We start from the raw sequence: 13,468 nt of genomic DNA, 5'->3' as shown, positions 1-13,468 counted from the left end.
TATGCAGTATATCTAGACTTCTCTGATACAATTCCTCTTAAAAGTAGTTAATTAGGTAAGTTTTTAGGAAACCATTGAAGCACATTTTAGTGTTTGTACCAATGTGTTTCTTTGTTCTTTAATGGATGAACAGTTTTACTAAAACTCTTTTTTAACATAATAAAAAAGATAGAACTGAGCCAAAATATTAATCTCAGTTTTGTATTGGTTTAATCAACAAATAATTATAAAAAAACAAAGATAGCAGAGGATGGTTTCGATCCATCGACCTCTGGGTTATGGGCCCAGCACGCTTCCGCTGCGCCACTCTGCTAATCATATAAACAGCTTCAGCTCCTGAAAGCTTACCTCTTGACAAGAAAGTACCAATTTGTTTTTTTGTTCTTCAACGGAGGAAGAGTTTTACAAAAGATCTCCAGATGTTGGCATTTTACACATATTTCAATAAATCAGTTTTAGATCACTAATTTGATACAACTTTAGAGGGGTCTCTGTGGCGCAATCGGTTAGCGCGTTCGGCTGTTAACCGAAAGGTTGGTGGTTCAATACCACCCAGGGACGTAATCGACTTTTTGGTCACATTTTGGAGAACTAGATGTTGACAAGTTAAAACATTAAATCACCTCTTGTGGTATAGTGTTCCTGATCTTAAGTCACAGAAGCTCCTGAAAGCTGCACTCTTCATCAGAAAGTACCAATGTTTCTCCTATGTTCTTCAGTAGATAAAGAATCTTACAAAAGCTCTTTAAAATAATGACTATTAAATCTATGTCTAGGAATTTTTTTATGGTACTAACTTGAATCTAGTCTTATTTTGTTGACTTGGAACAATCAGTCAGCACATTTGGTTTCTATCTCAAAGGTTTGTGGTTTAATCCCACCCAGGGATATTTTTGACCTTGTGATCATATTTTGAAGAACCTTAGGTAGACAAGTTAAAACATAAAACCACCTCTTGTTATGCAGTATATCTAGACTTCTCTGATACAATTCCTCTTAAAAGTAGTTAATTAGGTAAGTTTTTAGGAAACCATTGAAGCACATTTTAGTGTTTGTACCAATGTGTTTCTTTGTTCTTTAATGGATGAACAGTTTTACTAAATCTCTTTTTTAACATAATAAAAAAGATAGAACTGAGACAAAATATTAATCTCAGTTTTGTATTGGTTTAATCAACAAATAATTATAAAAAAACAAAGATAGCAGAGGATGGTTTCGATCCATCGACCTCTGGGTTATGGGCCCAGCACGCTTCCGCTGCGCCACTCTGCTAATCATATAAACAGCTTCAGCTCCTGAAAGCTTACCTCTTGACAAGAAAGTACCAATTTGTTTTTTTGTTCTTCAACGGAGGAAGAGTTTTACAAAAGATCTCCAGATGTTGGCATTTTACACATATTTCAATAAATCATTTTTAGATCACTAATTTGATACAACTTTAGAGGGGTCTCTGTGGCGCAATCGGTTAGCGCGTTCGGCTGTTAACCGAAAGGTTGGTGGTTCAATCCCACCCAGGGACGTAATCGACTTTTTGGTCACATTTTGGAGAACTAGATGTTGACAAGTTAAAACATTAAATCACCTCTTGTGGTATAGTGTTCCTGATCTTAAGTCACAGAAGCTCCTGAAAGCTGCACTCTTCATCAGAAAGTACCAATGTTTCTCCTCTGTTCTTCAGTAGATAAAGAATCTTACAAAAGCTCTTTAAAATAATGACTATTAAATCTATGTCTAGGAATTTTTTTATGGTACTTGTGAGGTTAGCAAACTGACCGTAAGACTGTAATTATGATATTTTATTAGGTGTAGTAATTAATGTACTATTTTAGTCCGTCTGTACCCTCTTATTCTCCATAGATGTTTCTATCCCCCAAATCTGTGTGTATTTCCAGATCATATAGTATTAGGCTGTAGAACTCCACAGTAATTAATGTACATTTTAGGTCTCTTGTTCACTGCAGATGTTTCTATCCCCCATATCTGTGTGTACCATAGTATTAGATGCTGTTAAGCAAATATGGTCGGACAGGAAATACCCAGGAAAGAATTCACCAAAAGGTTATGTCCAATTACCATACTTTTGTTCCTGCTATCACAGGAGGGTGGTAGCTGAGGGACAATCTTCACAGGGGGTGATCCAATTCCCCTGCTATCAACAGGAAATGTTCACAGGGGGTAATCAGGACATAATGTAATCAGACTGTGTTTTGTATCTTGTGTTGACACTGCTCTGCATATCTCTGGCCCCTTCCAGACTTTCTGTGGCCTGACCCAGCAGGGGGGGGGGCAGCAGCAGTACCTGGGAGGGGGGATAAACCTGACTTGAATATACCAATAGAGATTGAGTGCAAGCCCACTGATGGTATGGAGACGCGTGGGAATTTAGAAGTTTTTAAAATGACTGGCACACAAGCCAGAGAGAGAATTTGATGGACTGTCCTGGACTAAGAGGTTATGCTCTGTCTAGGTATCGTGTGGACTTATCTGCTATCACTGATGTGTGGAATAAGTGATAGTTTCGTTATTTGGACTGTGATGCTACAAGGACTTTGCTACCCGGATGTTTTTATGCTACCATTTGAATCTTTTTCCTGTCTTCATCTACATGTGTGTGCTGTGATAAAAATAAACCATATTTTGGTTTCATCTGCTCGGTGTCTGAGTGATTGAAGAACCCTGTATCTTCACATTTGGCGGCAGCGACAGTGGGATCATTCAGACACCAACCATCAAGCACAGAAAGCACAGAGAACAGAGGATCAGACCGTATGTAAGGAAACGGAAAATGCAATAAGGTGATGTTCAGCAAGTGAGCAGGTGTCATTCCTGTGGAAAGGGAAAATGTTTCCAAGGAAAGAAAATCCATGCCTCAAGACCCCTGAAGCAGAGGAGCTCAGGGATGGAGGTTCTTCAGTGTATCGGCAGGCTGGGAAGCCGGATCTGTTATTTATTGTCAGAAAAATGCAGTATATCTGGGAGTACTGGGAAGAAGCTCAGCAGATGATCAGCGGGTGGAGAGTATCCAGCATACAGGACAAGTTGTGTTACCTGGGGGATGCATTCCTGCACTGTAAAGGTGAGGCCACCTCGTGGAATCTGCTGGGGGAGCCAGAGTTTGTAGAATTTACAGAGGAAGTGATTGCTACAGTTACCCAGATGCTACAAAGAGGACAATATTCTGAGGCTGAAGGACAAGTCCAGAATAAATTGATGCCCCAGATAGAACCAGAGGAAAGGTCTAGAAGGGGGCTACTGCAATCTGGGCAGACAACCGAGGGGTCTGCCACGGAATTAATTGTTACCGCAAGAGAAGGGTCGTTGTCAGGGGGGCCCCTAACTGCCCTTGAAGAAATGAGTATGGAGGAGCTGATAGCAGAATGTCAGCTGCGAGGTATACCCATCCAATCCTGCACTCGCGGGGTAATCCTTCAGCAGATCCTTCACGATCAGGGAGATCCTACAAATGCATTTGCTGATTATCGGGCATGGATCCTCCATTTCGGTGCACAGTTGAGTGTGTGGGAACATTTGCAGTGTCTGGAGGAGTGCTTCGTGGTGGCAGAGGAAGAGGCGATTGATCGCGGGCTCCTGGATACCCCAGCATGGCAAGATCAGTGTCGCAGGGGGCGTGATGAAAGGCACCGTTTGCAACTGCTTCTCCCCCATCCTAGGGAGGAAGCTGCTCAGTGTTCTCTGCAGGGGGAGGTTATCCCCAACGTGAAGGAAGTGAGGCCTCTGAGCCAGGCACCCCGGGAGGAGCTGCACTACAGCTTCCCTTTTGCTGAGGTGGGAGATGCATAATTATTAACCTGCTGCCAGGGGATCTATGAGGACTGCGTCCAGGAGGAGATCACCGTGGTTAGAGGAGTATATGACAACATCCAGGCCACAAGCATACCAGTCGCAGATGATGTCGTGCTTCAGGCTGCCCAGCATATTCAGCTGGGGAACGTGGTTATCCTGGAGACTGAGGACTGCGCAGAGGAAGCGGCAGGTGAGACCCAGGCTTTTGAGGGGGTAGGACTGGCCGTGGACCAGCTTGCCCTGCAGCCACCAGCGGAATTGTTCCTGATGGAGGGTCCCTTCTCAGCCCTGGGCATTGAGACCAAATGCTATAGTGAAAATTGCCATGCCCCTAGTTTGGGTTTGAGGGAGGAAGGATGTGACAGAGTGGCGGAAGTGCCAGGGCCAGAGCTCCGATATTGGGCTGCCGTTTGGCAGATGTTCCTTGGGCAAGAGGGGGAGGTGGAAACTGCTCCCTGCCCCATTGTGCCAGAGGCAAAAATATTAGCACACCCTATAGGTGTGCCCGGTGTGAAAGTTTGCGATGTTGCAGAGGGGGGGTACCCAACATTTGAGGATGGGGGATTGCTAACTCACTTGTTAGTTAACATGCATAACTTATATTGTGATATTGCCCTTGCTGCTTCTGCAAACCAGCCGCCTTTTACAAGATGGGTTTGGTATGATGTCACTCTGTGGGACTCAGGTGGTAGATCCAAACCTCAGATTCTCTGCTCTGCATCCCACTACAGGTTGTTATTGGTTCCAGAACAACTTGGTACAGGAACTAAAATAGTAGGGGAAGGAATGTGAGGTTAGCAAACTGACCGTAAGACTGTAATTATGATATTTTATTAGGTGTAGTAATTAATGTACTATTTTAGTCCGTCTGTACCCTCTTATTCTCCATAGATGTTTCTATCCCCCAAGTCTGTGTGTATTTCCAGATCATATAGTATTAGGCTATAGAACTCCACAGTAATTAATGTACATTTTAGGTCTCTTGTTCACTGCAGATGTTTCTATCCCCCATATCTGTGTGTACCATAGTATTAGATGCTGTTAAGCAAATATGGTCGGACAGGAAATACCCAGGAAAGAATTCACCAAAAGGTTATGTCCAATTACCATACTTTTGTTCCTGCTATCACAGGAGGGTGGTAGCTGAGGGACAATCTTCACAGGGGGTGATCCAATTCCCCTGCTATCAACAGGAAATGTTCACAGGGGGTAATCAGGACATAATGTAATCAGACTGTGTTTTGTATCTTGTGTTGACACTGCTCTGCATATCTCTGGCCCCTTCCAGACTTTCTGTGGCCTGACCCAGCAGGGGGGGGGGCAGCAGCAGTACCTGGGAGGGGGGATAAACCTGACTTGAATATACCAATAGAGATTGAGTGCAAGCCCACTGATGGTATGGAGACGCGTGGGAATTTAGAAGTTTTTAAAATGACTGGCACACAAGCCAGAGAGAGAATTTGATGGACTGTCCTGGACTAAGAGGTTATGCTCTGTCTAGGTATCGTGTGGACTTATCTGCTATCACTGATGTGTGGAATAAGTGATAGTTTCGTTATTTGGACTGTGATGCTACAAGGACTTTGCTACCCGGATGTTTTTATGCTACCATTTGAATCTTTTTCCTGTCTTCATCTACATGTGTGTGCTGTGATAAAAATAAACCATATTTTGGTTTCATCTGCTCGGTGTCTGAGTGATTGAAGAACCCTGTATCTTCACATTTGGCGGCAGCGACAGTGGGATCATTCAGACACCAACCATCAAGCACAGAAAGCACAGAGAACAGAGGATCAGACCGTATGTAAGGAAACGGAAAATGCAATAAGGTGATGTTCAGCAAGTGAGCAGGTGTCATTCCTGTGGAAAGGGAAAATGTTTCCAAGGAAAGAAAATCCATGCCTCAAGACCCCTGAAGCAGAGGAGCTCAGGGATGGAGGTTCTTCAGTGTATCGGCAGGCTGGGAAGCCGGATCTGTTATTTATTGTCAGAAAAATGCAGTATATCTGGGAGTACTGGGAAGAAGCTCAGCAGATGATCAGCGGGTGGAGAGTATCCAGCATACAGGACAAGTTGTGTTACCTGGGGGATGCATTCCTGCACTGTAAAGGTGAGGCCACCTCGTGGAATCTGCTGGGGGAGCCAGAGTTTGTAGAATTTACAGAGGAAGTGATTGCTACAGTTACCCAGATGCTACAAAGAGGACAATATTCTGAGGCTGAAGGACAAGTCCAGAATAAATTGATGCCCCAGATAGAACCAGAGGAAAGGTCTAGAAGGGGGCTACTGCAATCTGGGCAGACAACCGAGGGGTCTGCCACGGAATTAATTGTTACCGCAAGAGAAGGGTCGTTGTCAGGGGGGCCCCTAACTGCCCTTGAAGAAATGAGTATGGAGGAGCTGATAGCAGAATGTCAGCTGCGAGGTATACCCATCCAATCCTGCACTCGCGGGGTAATCCTTCAGCAGATCCTTCACGATCAGGGAGATCCTACAAATGCATTTGCTGATTATCGGGCATGGATCCTCCATTTCGGTGCACAGTTGAGTGTGTGGGAACATTTGCAGTGTCTGGAGGAGTGCTTCGTGGTGGCAGAGGAAGAGGCGATTGATCGCGGGCTCCTGGATACCCCAGCATGGCAAGATCAGTGTCGCAGGGGGCGTGATGAAAGGCACCGTTTGCAACTGCTTCTCCCCCATCCTAGGGAGGAAGCTGCTCAGTGTTCTCTGCAGGGGGAGGTTATCCCCAACGTGAAGGAAGTGAGGCCTCTGAGCCAGGCACCCCGGGAGGAGCTGCACTACAGCTTCCCTTTTGCTGAGGTGGGAGATGCATAATTATTAACCTGCTGCCAGGGGATCTATGAGGACTGCGTCCAGGAGGAGATCACCGTGGTTAGAGGAGTATATGACAACATCCAGGCCACAAGCATACCAGTCGCAGATGATGTTGTGCTTCAGGCTGCCCAGCATATTCAGCTGGGGAACGTGGTTATCCTGGAGACTGAGGACTGCGCAGAGGAAGCGGCAGGTGAGACCCAGGCTTTTGAGGGGGTAGGACTGGCCGTGGACCAGCTTGCCCTGCAGCCACCAGCGGAATTGTTCCTGATGGAGGGTCCCTTCTCAGCCCTGGGCATTGAGACCAAATGCTATAGTGAAAATTGCCATGCCCCTAGTTTGGGTTTGAGGGAGGAAGGATGTGACAGAGTGGCGGAAGTGCCAGGGCCAGAGCTCCGATATTGGGCTGCCGTTTGGCAGATGTTCCTTGGGCAAGAGGGGGAGGTGGAAACTGCTCCCTGCCCCATTGTGCCAGAGGCAAAAATATTAGCACACCCTATAGGTGTGCCCGGTGTGAAAGTTTGCGATGTTGCAGAGGGGGGGTACCCAACATTTGAGGATGGGGGATTGCTAACTCACTTGTTAGTTAACATGCATAACTTATATTGTGATATTGCCCTTGCTGCTTCTGCAAACCAGCCGCCTTTTACAAGATGGGTTTGGTATGATGTCACTCTGTGGGACTCAGGTGGTAGATCCAAACCTCAGATTCTCTGCTCTGCATCCCACTACAGGTTGTTATTGGTTCCAGAACAACTTGGTACAGGAACTAAAATAGTAGGGGAAGGAATGTGAGGTTAGCAAACTGACCGTAAGACTGTAATTATGATATTTTATTAGGTGTAGTAATTAATGTACTATTTTAGTCCGTCTGTACCCTCTTATTCTCCATAGATGTTTCTATCCCCCAAGTCTGTGTGTATTTCCAGATCATATAGTATTAGGCTATAGAACTCCACAGTAATTAATGTACATTTTAGGTCTCTTGTTCACTGCAGATGTTTCTATCCCCCATATCTGTGTGTACCATAGTATTAGATGCTGTTAAGCAAATATGGTCGGACAGGAAATACCCAGGAAAGAATTCACCAAAAGGTTATGTCCAATTACCATACTTTTGTTCCTGCTATCACAGGAGGGTGGTAGCTGAGGGACAATCTTCACAGGGGGTGATCCAATTCCCCTGCTATCAACAGGAAATGTTCACAGGGGGTAATCAGGACATAATGTAATCAGACTGTGTTTTGTATCTTGTGTTGACACTGCTCTGCATATCTCTGGCCCCTTCTAGACTTTCTGGGGCCTGACCCAGCAGGGGGGGGGGGGCAGCAGAAGTACCTGGGAGGGGGGATAAACCTGACTTGAATCCACCAATAGAGATTGAATGCAAGCCCACTGATGGTATGGAGATGCGTGGGAATTTAGAAGTTTTTAAAATGACTGGCACACAAGCCAGAGAGAGAATTTGATGGACTGTCCTGGACTAAGAGGTTATGCTCTGTCTAGGTATCGTGTGGACTAATCTGCTATCACTGCTGTGTGGAATAAGTGATAGTTTCGTTATTTGGACTGTGATGCTACAAGGACTTTGCTACCCGGATGTTTTTATGCTACCATTTGAATCTTTTTCCTGTCTTCATCTACATGTGTGTGCTGTGATAAAAATAAACCATATTTTGGTTTCATCTGCTCGGTGTCTGAGTGATTGAAGAACCCTGTATCTTCACATTTGGCGGCAGCGACAGTGGGATCATTCAGACACCAACCATCGAGCACAGAAAGCACAGAGAACAGAGGATCAGACCGTATGTAAGGAAACGGAAAATGCAATAAGGTGATGTTCAGCAAGTGAGCAGGTGTCATTCCTGTGGAAAGGGAAAATGTTTCCAAGGAAAGAAAATCCATGCCTCAAGACCCCTGAAGCAGAGGAGCTCAGGGATGGAGGTTCTTCAGTGTATCGGCAGGCTGGGAAGCCGGATCTGTTATTTATTGTCAGAAAAATGCAGTATATCTGGGAGTACTGGGAAGAAGCTCAGCAGATGATCAGCGGGTGGAGAGTATCCAGCATACAGGACAAGTTGTGTTACCTGGGGGATGCATTCCTGCACTGTAAAGGTGAGGCCACCTCGTGGAATCTGCTGGGGGAGCCAGAGTTTGTAGAATTTACAGAGGAAGTGATTGCTACAGTTACCCAGATGCTACAAAGAGGACAATATTCTGAGGCTGAAGGACAAGTCCAGAATAAATTGATGCCCCAGATAGAACCAGAGGAAAGGTTTAGAAGGGGGCTACTGCAATCTGGGCAGACAACCGAGGGGTCTGCCACGGAATTAATTGTTACCGCAAGAGAAGGGTCGTTGTCAGGGGGGCCCCTAACTGCCCTTGAAGAAATGAGTATGGAGGAGCTGATAGCAGAATGTCAGCTGCAAGGTATACCCATCCAATCCTGCACTCGCGGGGTAATCCTTCAGCAGATCCTTCACGATCAGGGAGATCCTACAAATGCATTTGCTGATTATCGGGCATGGATCCTCCATTTCGGTGCACAGTTGAGTGTGTGGGAACAATTGCAGTGTCTGGAGGAGTGCTTCGTGGTGGCAGAGGAAGAGGCGATTGATCGCGGGCTCCTGGATACCCCAGCATGGCAAGATCAGTGTCGCAGGGGGCGTGATGAAAGGCACCGTTTGCAACTGCTTCTCCCCCATCCTAGGGAGGAAGCTGCTCAGTGTTCTCTGCAGGGGGAGGTTATCCCCAACGTGAAGGAAGTGAGGCCTCTGAGCCAGGCACCCCGGGAGGAGCTGCACTACAGCTTCCCTTTTGCTGAGGTGGGAGATGCAGAATTATTAACCTGCTGCCAGGGGATCTATGAGGACTGCGTCCAGGAGGAGATCACCGTGGTTAGAGGAGTATATGACAACATCCAGGCCACAAGCATACCAGTCGCAGATGATGTCGTGCTTCAGGCTGCCCAGCATATTCAGCTGGGGAACGTGGTTATCCTGGAGACTGAGGACTGCGCAGAGGAAGCGGCAGGTGAGACCCAGGCTTTTGAGGGGGTAGGACTGGCCGTGGACCAGCTTGCCCTGCAGCCACCAGCGGAATTGTTCCTGATGGAGGGTCCCTTCTCAGCCCTGGGCATTGAGACCAAATGCTATAGTGAAAATTGCCATGCCCCTAGTTTGGGTTTGAGGGAGGAAGGATGTGACAGAGTGGCGGAAGTGCCAGGGCCAGAGCTCCGATATTGGGCTGCCGTTTGGCAGATGTTCCTTGGGCAAGAGGGGGAGGTGGAAACTGCTCCCTGCCCCATTGTGCCAGAGGCAAAAATATTAGCACACCCTATAGGTGTGCCCGGTGTGAAAGTTTACGATGTTGCAGAGGGGGGGTACCCAACATTTGAGGATGGGGGATTGCTAACTCACTTGTTAGTTAACATGCATAACTTATATTGTGATATTGCCCTTGCTGCTTCTGCAAACCAGCCGCCTTTTACAAGATGGGTTTGGTATGATGTCACTCTGTGGGACTCAGGTGGTAGATCCAAACCTCAGATTCTCTGCTCTGCATCCCACTACAGGTTGTTATTGGTTCCAGAACAACTTGGTACAGGAACTAAAATAGTAGGGGAAGGAATGTGAGGTTAGCAAACTGACCGTAAGACTGTAATTATGATATTTTATTAGGTGTAGTAATTAATGTACTATTTTAGTCCGTCTGTACCCTCTTATTCTCCATAGATGTTTCTATCCCCCAAGTCTGTGTGTATTTCCAGATCATATAGTATTAGGCTATAGAACTCCACAGTAATTAATGTACATTTTAGGTCTCTTGTTCACTGCAGATGTTTCTATCCCCCATATCTGTGTGTACCATAGTATTAGATGCTGTTAAGCAAATATGGTCGGACAGGAAATACCCAGGAAAGAATTCACCAAAAGGTTATGTCCAATTACCATACTTTTGTTCCTGCTATCACAGGAGGGTGGTAGCTGAGGGACAATCTTCACAGGGGGTGATCCAATTCCCCTGCTATCAACAGGAAATGTTCACAGGGGGTAATCAGGACATAATGTAATCAGACTGTGTTTTGTATCTTGTGTTGACACTGCTCTGCATATCTCTGGCCCCTTCCAGACTTTCTGGGGCCTGACCCAGCAGGGGGGGGGGGCAGCAGAAGTACCTGGGAGGGGGGATAAACCTGACTTGAATCCACCAATAGAGATTGAGTGCAAGCCCACTGATGGTATGGAGACGCGTGGGAATTTAGAAGTTTTTAAAATGACTGGCACACAAGCCAGAGAGAGAATTTGATGGACTGTCCTGGACTAAGAGGTTATGCTCTGTCTAGGTATCGTGTGGACTTATCTGCTATCACTGCTGTGTGGAATAAGTGATAGTTTCGTTATTTGGACTGTGATGCTACAAGGACTTTGCTACCCGGATGTTTTTATGCTACCATTTGAATCTTTTTCCTGTCTTCATCTACATGTGTGTGCTGTGATAAAAATAAACCATATTTTGGTTTCATCTGCTCGGTGTCTGAGTGATTGAAGAACCCCGTATCTTCACAGTACTAACTTGAATCTAGTCTTATTTTGTTGACTTGGAACAATCAGTCAGCACATTTGGTTTCTATCTCAAAGGTTTGTGGTTTAATCCCACCCAGGGATATTTTTGACCTTGTGATCATATTTTGAAGAACCTTAGGTAGACAAGTTAAAACATAAAACCACCTCTTGTTATGCAGTATATCTAGACTTCTCTGATACAATTCCTCTTAAAAGTAGTTAATTACGTAAGTTTTTAGGAAACCATTGAAGCACATTTTAGTGTTTGTACCAATGTGTTTCTTTGTTCTTTAATGGATGAACAGTTTTACTAAATCTCTTTTTTAACATAATAAAAAAGATAGAACTGAGCCAAAATATTAATCTCAGTTTTGTATTGGTTTAATCAACAAATAATTATAAAAAACAAAGATAGCAGAGGATGGTTTCGATCCATCGACCTCTGGGTTATGAGCCCAGCACGCTTCCGCTGCGCCACTCTGCTAATCATATAAACAGCTTCAGCTCCTGAAAGCTTACCTCTTGACAAGAAAGTACCAATTTGTTTTTTTGTTCTTCAATGGAGGAAAAGTTTTACAAAAGATCTCCAGATGTTGGACTTTTACACATATTTCAATAAATCATTTTTAGATCACTAATTTGATACAACTTTAGAGGGGTCTCTGTGGCGCGTTCAGCTGTTAACCGAAAGGTTGGTGGTTCAATCCCACCCAGGGACGTAATCGACTTTTTGGTCACATTTTGGAGAACTAGATGTTGACAAGTTAAAACATTAAATCACCTCTTGTGGTATAGTGTTCCTGATCTTAAGTCACAGAAGCTCCTGAAAGCTTCACTCTTCATCAGAAAGTACCAATGTTTCTCCTCTGTTCTTCAGTAAATAAAGAATCTTACAAAAGCTCTTTAAAATAATGACTATTAAATATATGTCTAGGAATTTTTTTATGGTACTAACTTGAATCTAGTCTTATTTTGTTGACTTGGAACAATCAGTCAGCACATTTGGTTTCTATCTCAAAGGTTTGTGGTTTAATCCCACCAAGGGATATTTTTGACCTTGTGATCATATTTTGAAGAACCTTAGGTAGACAAGTTAAAACCACCTCTTGTTATGCAGTATAACACATAAAACCACCTCTTGTTATGCAGTATATCTAGACTTCTCTGATACAATTCCTCTTAAAAGTAGTTAATTAGGTAAGTTTTTAGGAAACCATTGAAGCACATTTTAGTGTTTGTACCAATGTGTTTCTTTGTTCTTTAATGGATGAACAGTTTTACTAAAACTCTTTTTTAACATAATAAAAAAGATAGAACTGAGCCAAAATATTAATCTCAGTTTTGTATTGGTTTAATCAACAAATAATTATAAAAAAAACAAAGATAGCAGAGGATGGTTTCGATCCATCGACCTCTGGGTTATGGGCCCAGCACGCTTCCGCTGCGCCACTCTGCTAATCATATAAACAGCTTCAGCTCCTGAAAGCTTACCTCTTGACAAGAAAGTACCAATTTGTTTTTTTGTTCTTCAATGGAGGAAGAGTTTTACAAAAGATCTCCAGATGTTGGCATTTTACACATATTTCAATAAATCATTTTTAGATCACTAATTTGATACAACTTTAGAGGGGTCTCTGTGGCGCGTTCAGCTGTTAACCGAAAGGTTGGTGGTTCAATCCCACCCAGGGACGTAATCGACTTTTTGGTCACATTTTGGAGAACTAGATGTTGACAAGTTAAAACATTAAATCACCTCTTGTGGTATAGTGTTCCTGATCTTAAGTCACAGAAGCTCCTGAAAGCTTCACTCTTCATCAGAAAGTACCAATGTTTCTCCTCTGTTCTTCAGTAAATAAAGAATCTTACAAAAGCTCTTTAAAATAATGACTATTAAATATATGTCTAGGAATTTTTTTATGGTACTAACTTGAATCTAGTCTTATTTTGTTGACTTGGAACAATCAGTCAGCACATTTGGTTTCTATCTCAAAGGTTTGTGGTTTAATCCCACCAAGGGATATTTTTGACCTTGTGATCATATTTTGAAGAACCTTAGGTAGACAAGTTAAAACCACCTCTTGTTATGCAGTATAACACATAAAACCACCTCTTGTTATGCAGTATATCTAGACTTCTCTGATACAATTCCTCTTAAAAGTAGTTAATTAGGTAAGTTTTTAGGAAACCATTGAAGCACATTTTAGTGTTTGTACCAATGTGTTTCTTTGTTCTTTAATGGATGAACAGTTTTACTAAAACTCTTT

General features: G+C 44.0%; 3 non-coding genes across 3 annotated transcripts; 2 read left to right on the top strand and 1 right to left on the bottom strand.

The window, feature by feature from the left end:
- The first annotated feature begins 487 nt into the window (after positions 1 to 487).
- TRNAN-GUU (transfer RNA asparagine (anticodon GUU)) lies at positions 488 to 561 on the top strand. The gene has a single exon. It is a non-coding gene; the product is annotated as a tRNA-Asn (tRNA).
- Positions 562 to 1,446: 885 nt separating this feature from the next.
- TRNAN-GUU (transfer RNA asparagine (anticodon GUU)) lies at positions 1,447 to 1,520 on the top strand. Its single transcript has one exon. It is a non-coding gene; the product is annotated as a tRNA-Asn (tRNA).
- Positions 1,521 to 11,616: 10,096 nt separating this feature from the next.
- Positions 11,617 to 11,688, bottom strand: TRNAM-CAU (transfer RNA methionine (anticodon CAU)). Its single transcript has one exon. It is a non-coding gene; the product is annotated as a tRNA-Met (tRNA).
- Between the last annotated feature and the right edge of the window lie 1,780 nt (positions 11,689 to 13,468).

This window comes from Crinia signifera, chromosome 3, assembly GCF_055691185.1.
Source record: "Crinia signifera chromosome 3, ASM5569118v1, whole genome shotgun sequence".
Taxonomy (NCBI): domain Eukaryota; kingdom Metazoa; phylum Chordata; class Amphibia; order Anura; family Myobatrachidae; genus Crinia; species Crinia signifera.
The sequence above is the reverse complement of the archived record's forward strand: the minus strand, read 5'-3'. Positions and strand labels throughout refer to the sequence as shown.